Source organism: Sciurus carolinensis, chromosome 5, assembly GCF_902686445.1.
Source record: "Sciurus carolinensis chromosome 5, mSciCar1.2, whole genome shotgun sequence".
Taxonomy (NCBI): Eukaryota; Metazoa; Chordata; class Mammalia; order Rodentia; family Sciuridae; genus Sciurus; species Sciurus carolinensis.
This window is the reverse complement of record NC_062217.1, coordinates 156360631-156372744: the sequence shown is the minus strand read 5'-3', so window position 1 is coordinate 156372744 and position 12114 is coordinate 156360631.

The window sequence follows — 12114 nt, the reverse complement described above, 5'->3', positions numbered from 1 at the left end:
ACAATTATCATCCAGTTAGTGCCTATCAGGGGATTAATGCACTGAATAGCCCAATCATTTCACCTCTAAACCTTCTTGCATTGTGTCACACATGAAGTTTTTGGGAATACCTTGTATTTAAACAATAGCATGGCCCATGAATCACATGCAGATATTCAGAAACCAAGACTTGCTTTGATTGACAGTAATGAATGATATTAGGAATAATTTTGCATTCGACCTCTGAACTGGTTTTTTATCCTGTTCTTAACAGACGGTATTCCAACTTGTAGAGGTAAACTTTAATTTAGTACAGTGTCCAGGCAAGCAGGCTCCACAGTTGAGCTTCTCTACTTTATATACTGACCTGCTTGCTTCCTAGGTGGGTAAATATGAACCATTAACCTTTCTGTCTCTACTTACTCATTTTAAAACAGAGACTATGTATAATCTCTCTGTATAACCTAAGAACTTTCAAAAAGGGTAAGATGGGTATTAGGAAAGTCATACTGATTTTGTTCCACCATTAGAAATTTTAGTCATCCTGTAGCAACCATAAGAGTGTTCTCTTCAGTCTTCAAACATAGGAGGCATAAATGAACAAGGCCCTGGCTACTGTGGTCAGAAATCCACCCCAGTGTTTATGCTGAGGCCACACTTCTTAGAGACTCCTTCTGCCCATTGACAGAACGCAGGAGTTTTGCTAACCACAGGACTTCTCTGTACTGCTAATTTTGGGCTCAAAGATTCACAAAGGTGGGTTTTGTTTGTTTTCTGTTTGTTTTGTTCTGAGTACCAGGATTGAATCCATGGAATCTTAACCAATGAGCCAGGTCCACATCTCTTTTTATATTTTTTATTTTGAGACAGGTACTCACTAAGTTTCTTAGGGCCTTGCTAATTTGCTGAGGCCGACTTTGAACTCATGATCCTCCTGCCTCAGCCTCCTGAGCTGCTGGTATTACAGTCATGAGCCACCATACCCAGGTTCACATAGAGCTTTTGTGATCCACTGTGGATCTATCTAGGCTGTTTTTATCCAATCTTTCCTTCAATCAGTAGCTGAGTTACAATGTGATCTGACAGTTCTTCCACCCTTCCCTGGCTCCTTCTCATTTAACTGTTTTGCACTTTTTAAAATTCATTTTTATTTCAAAAACTGTTACATGCTTATTCTAGTCTTAGTGTCTGCTTTATGGAGAGGTAACATGTAGTGTCTATTCTAATTTGTCCTCTTAACTGGGATAATTGGGGATTCCTACTTCTAGGTCATACCCTGCCTACTTCCTGAGACATTTCTGCCTAGGACTGGACATTCACCAGCAGTTTCTCAGTACACCAAATCATGTAGCCTGCGATGAATCTTGGTACTAAAAACTTGGCATCCACTGTAGCTATTGTGTGGTCTCAACTCTGAACTGTCATTCAAATCAAATCCAACTTCTAGCTGTATTAGTTTGGTCAATATAACTGGTCCTGTTTCATGGTTCTTTACCTTGGAACTTATTTCCTACAGAAAACAGAGAATGTAATTTGACTCTGAATCCTTGTCTATATGGTTGATCTTTAGCATGCTGTCTAGATCTTGCCATCACCCTCTCCTGCCAAGGTGAGTTCTGTTCCCACATTATAACTACAGGATGATGCCTGGTTGCAGGTGGACTGATTATTCAGAATTCATGATTCTTCTCCTATATTCATGAACAGATCCTGTCTTCTTTGTGTTAAATCTCTGTGAATGTCTGAACCACATGACAGCTTGTCCAGGTCAGCCATATACTGGGTCAAAATGCCAGCTATAGGCAGATACCATACTGACTGGTCATTTTTCTAGGTCAACAAGGCTTCCTCTTTATTAAACTGTGCCAATTTAATTGAGCCTCTTGCTTACATTGGTGATGAGCCCAAATGTGGTGATGAAGGTAATATGGAATGCTGAATTCTCTTTTTATTATCAGTAGGTCTCTGAGTATAGAAAGAGAGAGAAAGACTAGGGCAGCTGGTATCCCTGCAATACTTTTGGGACTAAAAGTAACTGATCAAACTGTGCTTATATCTTACCTTTTCTCCATCATTTTTCAAGAATCTTCCTAGCTATGAGAATGTAATTGGTAATCATAGTTGAATTTTATTTTTTATAAAACTGTCCCATTCCAATAAGAACATAGCAGGATGGTGTGGTTTCTTTTGTCCTTATATTCTATTTGCAAATAAAATGTACATACCTTGATAGAAAATGAAATACTACACATGTTTGATAGAAAATCATAACAACTCAGTAAACTTTTATTTTGCTTGTGTACCTTTAAGAACAATCCCTTTTATTGTTTAGGTATTCTTAAGTAAGCAGTAGCCTTAGGATTTATGTGCTGCAAAATTGAATCTCCCTCTCTTACACAAACCCCCCCCCCACACACACACACATGCACCTCCCTCCCACATAAACACTCTCTGCTCCTACTGGAGACTGAAGCCACACTCCTACTTATTTGAGGGTTAGAATACAGTGATGGTTAAAAAGGAACAGATGGGTTCTACAGGAAGCCTGGGGCAAAGGAGAGTTTGATGTGCTGACATCAGAGCCAAAGACAGTTCTAAGTAGAATTATACTACATATTCCCAGAGAAGTGACTAGAATCTCCTGTTTGAGAACTATCATAAAATTAAGAATCACTAAGGTACTAGAAATGAGAGGAAGAAAACATGCTTTAAAAAAAATTATAGAGTTTGACTTTAGGGATTTGCTATTAAACCTTCCTATGAACATAGTTTTATATATATGTAAATAATAAATATATAAATAAATATATAAATATATAAATAAATATAATAAATAAATAAATAAATATATATATAATATATATATATTAGTGATAGGGATGCTTATTAAAACTCATGGGAGAGTTTTCTTTCAGTTTTCACTATGAGAACTCCTTGCCTTCCTCTTTTTAAAAAAATTTAATTATTTATTTAGTTTTTGATTTTTTGCAGACTGCATTTTGATTCATTGTACACAAATGAGGTACATCAGTTTGTTTCTATGGTTGTACATGATGTAGATTCATACCATTCATGCAATCATACATGCACATAGGGTAATGACGTCTGTCTCATTCCACCATTTTTCATAATGCCTTCCTCTTTATTGTTTTTTTTTTTTTAATTTTTAAAATCATATAAGTGTGTAACAATTTTATTTTGGTCTTTGTCTTCTAAACAGCAATAAGATCAATTCGTAACACATAAATTTTGAATATCTGTTTCTTTGACTTTATTTTTTAATTTAATGGTCTATATTAACTAATTCTTTATTTCTTACTTATGATTATCATAAATATATTATTTAATGTTTCTTTTTATTTAATTACATAAACCAGTATCTTATATTTACTAATAATATTGATTTGTTAATGTAATGTCTGACCATTTATTCTCTTCATCTCTTTCTTTGAGAATTATTTTGTTTTCTGTTAATTAAGTTCTTCTTTTCATTCATGGTACCATTCCAAGCACTGGAGGATTCTTGGTCATTGGGTCACATCCAGTGCAGTTTTCTTTTGCATAGTCTGTTTTTATCTTATAGCTAGGCATATCATATTTTGTTGTCTAGAAATATATTGTTTTTTTCAACATTTTTATTTTCAACATTCCATTCATTGCCACCACATTCAGCATTTTTGTCACTGTGACCAAAAGACCTAAGGATAAAAATTAAGAGAAGAAAAAGGCTATTTTGGCTAAGGTTTCGGAGGTTCAGTCTACAACTGACTCACCCCATTGCTCTGGACCCAAGGTGACGCAAAATCATCATGGCAGAAGGGAATAGTGAGGGAGGCAGCTCGGGACATGGCATCCAGAAAGTGGAGAGAGGGAGAGAGAGAACGTTATTTATGAGGGACAAAATATAAACCCCAAAGTCACATCCCCAGTGACTTATTTCCTCATCCACACTCTATCTCCCTACATTTACCACCCACGTAATCCACATTAGTGGATTAATCGCCCACGAGGTTATGACTCTCATCACCTAATCTCTCACCTCTGAACATTCTTGCATTGTCTCCCAGGAGCTTTTGAGACAACTCATATCTAAACCATAACACCACTCCTCTTCCCAGATCCTGTAGTGGTTGGTCTCTTCAGATGTGCTCCACATGTCAGATCTCAGTATGGCCTCCTCCAGGGAGCAATCAGGCATATATAGACTGGGTCTCTTCTGGGAAAATCCAATAATATTTGTCTTCTCCATACTGGGGAAAAAAATGAAGAATTTCTGTTATTCCTAGAAATTAACCAGGGAGTAGCTAGTGAAGACATGTAGAAGAGGTCATGGATTTCCAGGTCATGAGGGTGTTATGATTTGGATATGAGTTGTGCCTGCAAAAGATCATAGGTTAGATAATGCAGGAATGTTTAGAGGTGAAAATATTAGATTATGAGATATGTAATTTACTCAGTAGATTAATCCATTTGGTGCATTAATAACTTGAAAGGATTACTAAATGGAAACCGTAGGCAGGTAGGCAGGGCTGGAGGATGTAGGTCACTGGGGACATGTCCTTGGAGAAATATATTTTGTTCCTGGCTCCTTGCTCTCTCTGCTTCCTGCTGCCATGAACCAAGCAGCTTCCCTCCTCGGCCCCTTAACCACAATGTTCTGCCTCATCTTAGGCCCAGAGCAGTGGAGTCAGCCAACCATGCACAGAGATCTCTGAAACTGTGAGTCAACAAGAAAGTTTTCCTCCTCTAAGTTGTTCTTGTCAGGTATTCTGGTCACAGTGATGAAAAGCTGACTAACACATAGGATGATCATATGAGGATTTTCTTTGGGACAAAATAATTTCATCAGTGGGATAATTCATAAAGCAATTTATGTAAACCCAATATTCAATTCACAATGAGTTCTCAACCATTTTTCCATATTAATTTTAAACATTAAATATTTTGTTTGTTGGCTTCAAATATTCAAGTCAATTCCTGTCTCCTTTCTATAATAAATGTCATTGGGGGGATGGTTATTTAAACCCATCCATATGATGAAGTGGCTGTGATTTTGTATGAGAAAAAATAACAGCATCACATTTCTCCTTAAGAATGTTAAGGTGGAGATAAAATGATTCCTTTAAAATGACTCTCTGGCTTTAATCCCATTTGGGAGTAGTTAAGTAGAGTGAATTTGAAATCATATTCTTAATCATTAAAATAATTAATTCAATCTTGATATAACCTTTTGCAATTATTAGGTCTTGAAGAAATTAGAAACATCTCTTACATATGAGAAATAAATTAGTTCCTGGTAAATTAAAATTACAGAGTTTAAGAAAATCTCCCAGCAAAAGTAAAATTGGAAAACAACCATTGACGTTTTCAGAGATCTGAAATGCTATCAATTTGTCAGCATAATTAAATCAAACAAATACATTGTTCCTTTTTTTAAGTCCTATCCCAACACCATGTCTTTACATTATTTTTAAACCTTTGCATACCTCTTCTCTTGTACTGACAAAGATGGAGACACTAAGAGGAAAAAAAGTCTTGAAATCTTTATTAATGAAAGGACATTGATACAAAATGCCTCAGTGCTGACAGACATGATCAGTAGCTTATGTAACTGGCTGTTCTTTCATAAGAAAAGAATGTGTGGAAGAATTTTTAAAAAGAGCCTTCTCTTCTTTGAAACTTACTGTTTAAACTTGTTTTTAGATGCCGCCTTATTTTCATTAGTTCTTATTTGAAATAGTTGTCATTATTAAAAGAGGGTGTAGCTATAGAATAATCTCCTGATGCCTTCAGAGATGGGGAAGAGGTTCCCTGCTGTGCTCACTAAGAACAGACCTATTGTCTTCTCCCTTGTCTTCTCTCTCCTGGACTAGCTGAGAATCCCACTGCATCTTCCCACTTGCGCTTCACTCCTAGTGTGAGACTTGCTGAGACTTCCTCCTAGGGTCCATTGAGAAGAGTATTGTTCTAGAATGGTAATCCTGAGAAATAATGATTCATATTAAATTCAATTTTGATATTATATTTAATTAAATCTTGTTATATTTGCTTTTTGAATAGATAATGCATTTATTGTTCAAAATTCAATAGATGTAAGAATTATAAAGCAAAAATTCTTCCTCTTGCTGCTTACCTCGTCTTTGTTATGCAGTTTTCTTCCCTTAGAAGAAATCAATGTTATTAGATGCTTTTGTATTCTTCAACCAAAGCCATTTCCCCTCACTTTTAGAGATGCGTGTGTAGTTTTTTGCAGTTAACAATATCTTTTTTTATAAAGAGGATATATATATTTTTAAATATATATATTTTAGTTGTCAATGGACCTTTATTTTATTTATTTATTTATATGTGGTCTTGAGGATCAAATCCAGTGCTTCACGCATGCTGGGCAAGCGCTGTACCACTGAGCCACAACCCTAGCCCCACAACATCTCTTAAGAGATAATTCCATAGTAATATATAGAACAATTACTTACTTAAGAAAAAGTTTAAAAAATACCAGAAAATGCTGCATGGAAATCTATTACTGATTGAATATATAATAATAAATCTAGCCTTGCTGTTGAGCATTTACCTTATTTCTAAATTTTTTGTTATAAAAGATAAGAAGGAAAGATTAAACTGGAAAAGTAACATGGTGTCAAATGCTAAGGAGACTTGGCTAAGGATTTTGGCATTATTGGGCAAAGGTTTAACTGTTTCTGAAGATGGTGAAGTAATGTGATTGGAGTTCTCCATCATGGAAACCTGTTTAGAGGCAAATTGAAGGCATTGAAAGAAAATCAAGTAACTGCACAGGGTTTGCTCAGTAATCTGTCATTATATCCCCAACTATGATAGAAGGATGGTATTCTTCTGCCTTAAAGAGGGCATTGAAGACCCTCATGCATATATGTGTGTGTTTGTGACAGCGAAATAGAGACAAAAAATGTGTTTGATGAGGAAAATGTTTGCTAGTGAAACTGGATCTCTTCCTTAGAGTCTTATAGAAATATCACTCAGCTACTTTTATGATATTGAAAAATACCATAAGCAACTAGTAATGTTATGCTTTTTAAATTTGATTTCATATATTATATAGTTAGGCATCATTTTTCCAAAGAACATGATATGACTTTCACCTTGCTAGGAAATGTGTGAATAAAGTGAGATGATATCCACCATCATAGTAGCCCTGAACATGCTTTGGGTATTGCATGGTTGGGCAGAGACACAAGGGATTCTTGCCTAACTTTTTCTTACTAGAACACGCTGGGCAATATCTATCCATTAATACATCGTTAAAAATCCATGAAAAATGTATTTTAAAAACTGGGAATGAATGTTTCATAGATCAAAATAGAATTTTGAGCAATTTTTTTTTCACCTGCATATTTAATATGGTAGCCAAGAGGAGAGAGTGACAGGCTACCTGGAACTTTTTTTTTTTTTTTTTGGTGACTTTTGAAAATTTTATTTATTCATTTATTTTTACAGACTGCATTTTGATTCATTGTACACAAATGGGGCATATATTTTTGTTTCTGTGGTTGTGCACAAAGAAGATTCATACCTCGATGCCTTCTTTAGTCCCCATATTCCTTACTCCTTTGTTCCTGCAGGCTCAAATATATAATTTCATTTTGGGGGAAGGATTGATCATGATTCTCTTTAGATGTTTAGCTCTCTAAATTCAGAGCTGTCATTTTAATTCAGCAGCTGAGAATTCATATTAATTTATTTTCATTTTCCACAAGTGAAACTGAAATACCCCAGTCATAATGGGGTATTCCTGGGCAGTTTGAAATACAGTTGACAACTGGGCTGTCATTAAAAAAATGTATCTGAGACTCTCAAATGTATCATAGCCCATGAGCAATAAAGGAACAATTCACATTGCTCCAAGTTATCTGTAGGTCATCTTTTTATAGAGCTATATACAAATAAAGATGTGAAGAGAAATGGGAAATGTTCTTTCCTAGTATGGTTGTATAACCTCCTACTGGATTGACCCTCCTAAAATAACTGTAAACTCTAGATGAAAGGGTAAAAATAATAATAATAATAAAAAATCTAAACACACTTGAGGTGAACCCAACAAGGCTGGTTAGTAAGTTGGGCAATATTTGGATGTAAGTGTGAGCATATGATAAATTTCCATTTTTTTTGTGTCTTTTAACCTAAAGTTGGGTTACAATTCATGTGATAAAAGCTGCTAAAACTTCAATAAAGCATCTCAGGTTTTTCTTACTTGAAGACCTGAGAGCAGCTTTTCTTCATAGACACTGGAAAGTGAGAGAGACTCACAGAACAACAATTTACCTGAAATTTGAGCTGCCTCAAAAGATATTTTGTGGTTCATTGCCACCCAATTATTGCTCATTATGCACACACAACAACACACAAAATTCAAAGGCACATATAAATCAAACATGCATGATGATATTCACAGTGTGTGTAATATGATACAACATTAGTCCACATGTGAAGAAAGAGAAAAATTTGCTCCATATTTGGAACAGGCAATTCACTCATAAGGACCCTGAGAGTTCTATGATGTTGGGATTAGCCAATGAGGAGTATCAGCTTCATGTTTAGGATTCACTTCTCTGTCACTTCTGTATGGAGAGTGCCCCTAGGCTGAAAGTCATGGAAAACGCTGAACTGACTTCCTGTGTGTCCTGTGCCTTTTATTATCCAATGTCTGTAAATAATTGCTGCATATTTTGTCTGCTTTTGTAATTATTTAAAGAAAAATATTAGATTTGATAATTTTTGCTCCATCACAGCTGAGTTTGGAAATCCAGATAGTTTTTCACTCATAATTTAGAGAATTAAAAAAAGTTAAAACAAAATCTCTAGTCAATAAATGTGAACTTTCCAATGGTTAAGAAAGAAAAGGTATGAACTATCAAAATAATTCAAGTGCAAACAATCATCTCCTTGCTTGTCCTTGTCCATGCCAGCAATCTGAGGTATACATTCTAGTTATATACAGTGAGTTCTTGAACTAAGGATCAAGTTGATGAAAGCTTACAGATCTGCCTATCTAAAATAATAAATATATAAATAAATAGAAAAACTATGATATGGGGAATATTTATTTATTTTTCTTTTTTGGTGTAATATACCATGAAATATAATTGACCATAGGTGCATTATTTTAAGATTTGGGCCAGGAAATCTATTATCAGGAAAAACCAGTTTAATCAAGATAACCCATCAACAAAGAAGACATGGGGAAGGACAAGGGAGAAACAGTCCTAAGTTAACAGTTATTGTGACAGAAGTTCTGGTCTCTAAAGATGGTGGTCCTTAATTTTCTGAAATTCACAAAAATACATAAGGCTGTGTATTCAAGGCTTAGAAAGAAAGAAAGAAGGAAGGAAAGAAAGAAAGAAAGAAAGAAAGAAAGAAAGAAAGAAAGAAAGAAAGAGAAATAAAGAAAGGAAGGAAGAAAGAAAGAAAGAGAGAAAAAAAAAAAGAAGCTCATTTTAATGACCTTATGGGTCAACTTCATGATAGCATTTTCTTTCTGTGGGGTCAAGGGGTACCAGGGTTTGAACTCATGGGCACTTGACTACTGAGCCACATCCCCAGCCCTATTTTGTATTTCATTTACAGACAGGGTCTCACTGAGTTGCTTAGCACCTTGCTTTTGCTGAGACTGGCTTTGAACCTGTGATCTTCCTGCCTCACCCACCAGAGTCACTGGGATTACAGGCATGCATCCCTGTGCCTTGGCCATGATAGGATTTTATTATTAAAATATTTTTAATTTCTTTAGACAGGGAGACTGTAGAACTAGTTTTTAGTGCCTAAGTAAGTCATTGTATACAGAAGTCTTACTCATTCTTGAACATCATAAGACCCTTCAGAAAAAAGATAACTATTCATCAATTAATGGAATATATAAAAAAAAAAAAAAAATCAAAGCTGGTCGCCATAGTAGGTACCTGTAGGCCCAGGTACTTGGGAGACAGAGGCAGGAAGATCACGTTGGCACAGAAGTTCAGGGTCAGTGTGGGTAACACAGTGAATCCCTGACAACAAAATAAAACAAAAACAATAAAAAAAACTTTTTTGAAATAACGGGAAGGTAAAGAGAGAATGAGTGACTTTAGGGGCAGGACTAATGTTTATTGTCTAATACCTTAGAAGAATTATTTTATATCAGAACTTTGATGAATGACATGGATGTGATTTCGGGGCTCACATTTGGCCAACAGTGTCACTAAACCTCAGAATTTAACTCATAAAGGAATTACATAACCTAACTCCATATTTTTCATGGAGCATACATGTATAAAGAAGAGTGGTATAAATGTTACTCTGTAGTAAATGCTCTTGAATTCTAGATATATCCATTTCTAGGGGAAAAGCATTGGGAAAAAAATTTTATTTTGCTGTAAATAAGAAAGAATATTTATGCTAGCTAGTGGGCTTCATCTAGGTGACCTCTTATAGATAAATTGGTTTGCAAATATTGTCTAAAATTTTCCAAATTTTAAATGCATCTATTTTTTATTCAGCAAATCTACAGCTAATGTTTCTTCCTATTTAAATTATACGCTTGCAGATTTATTCACTGCACTGCTGTTTTATAACACCAAAAGAGTGGAAATAATTCAGATTTTCATCAATCGGGTCTGGTTTAGTAGATTACTGTTCATTCAAATGTTGTAATAAATATTTTGTTAAAAGACACCATCATTCCCCCTGTGCTGGAAAAAAAAAAAATTCTGCAAGATAGACAGTAAAATGACAGAATTAAATGCAGAATGTTATGTAGGATGCTACCTTTTATGAGAAAGGAAAAGAAAGATTTTTTATTGGTATGTTTGCATGTACATAAAATTTTTCACCAGGGTACAAATAAGGTAGCAGCAATAGTTAAACTAGGGGAGAAAAAACAAAATGGATTGATAAAAGATATAGGATTGAAATCTTCAGCTGTCATTTTTTGCTATCAAAATGTACAAATATTACATGTGATAAAGGGCAGTGAGCAAAGCGCATCAAGCAGGATGCTGAACGTGAGGCCTGACGGTGATCCGCAGATCAGCACAAGCCTCAGAAGGGGGAGGCTGCAGAGCAGACACACCCGTGCATACAGGGGCCTGCTTAAAGGTTTAATCCCTTCACATCCCTTCAGGAAAATGTGTCACCCTCAGGGAAAGCCAATTGTTCTCCCATGACTGAGTTTGAGCCTCCAGTGAGTATTGACAGTGATGAGGTGGCTGTACTTCTTTACTTGTACTTCATTGTGGTGTAAAATTCCACGCCCCCCCTTGTGCCCAGCCCTCCTGTGTCAAGGCAGCTGATGCCAGACAGTGCCCAGAGCCAAGGACACTACATTCATCCTCAAAGAACTTCCCTTTCTTTGTGCTCTAGTAGCAGTGGGAGTGGGAAAGACACCACCATTTAGCCTTGACACCAATAATTCAGATGCCACGTTTTACCTCCCCTTTGTAGACACCACCTGATATCTGTTTGCCATTATTTTCCCTCAACTACCTCGCTTTGAAGGTATGTATGTGTGGGCTCATGTATGAGCTATAAAGTGTATAATGATGGCTATCAAAGTTTTAAAGTATGTAATTTTGAGCTAAAAAACAATTGTGGAATTCCAGTTTGACTCTTCCCAACAAATGACAGTGGGGGATTTATTTCATCTATCTAAACTTCATTTTATGACCTATGAAAACTGGTTCTGTTGTCTACCTAATTGAAACTATTGATACAAATGAATTGAGTTAGTATCCAGCAAACATCTTTTTAAAAATTTTTTTATTATTGTGTACAAATGGGATACATGTTGTTTCTCTATTTGTACATGGAGTCAAGGCATACCATTTGTGTAATTATAAATTTACATAGGGCAATGATGTTTGATTCATTATTTTTTTTTCCACATCTTTATTTTTATTTTTCTGAATTAGTCCACCTTAATAGAGGGATTAATGCAAATTTCATGCTGTGTATGTGTAGGCCTTGGATCATTTATTTGGTGCCTGATCATATTAGAGGAACTTGTCAGATCAGTAATCACAGCTTATTGGATACATGTTTTAAAATAAAAGTATTAAAAGGAAAAAAAATATATCTGCATCAGATAAAGGAACCATCTCTCATTGATTTAAGGCTTTTCTTTAA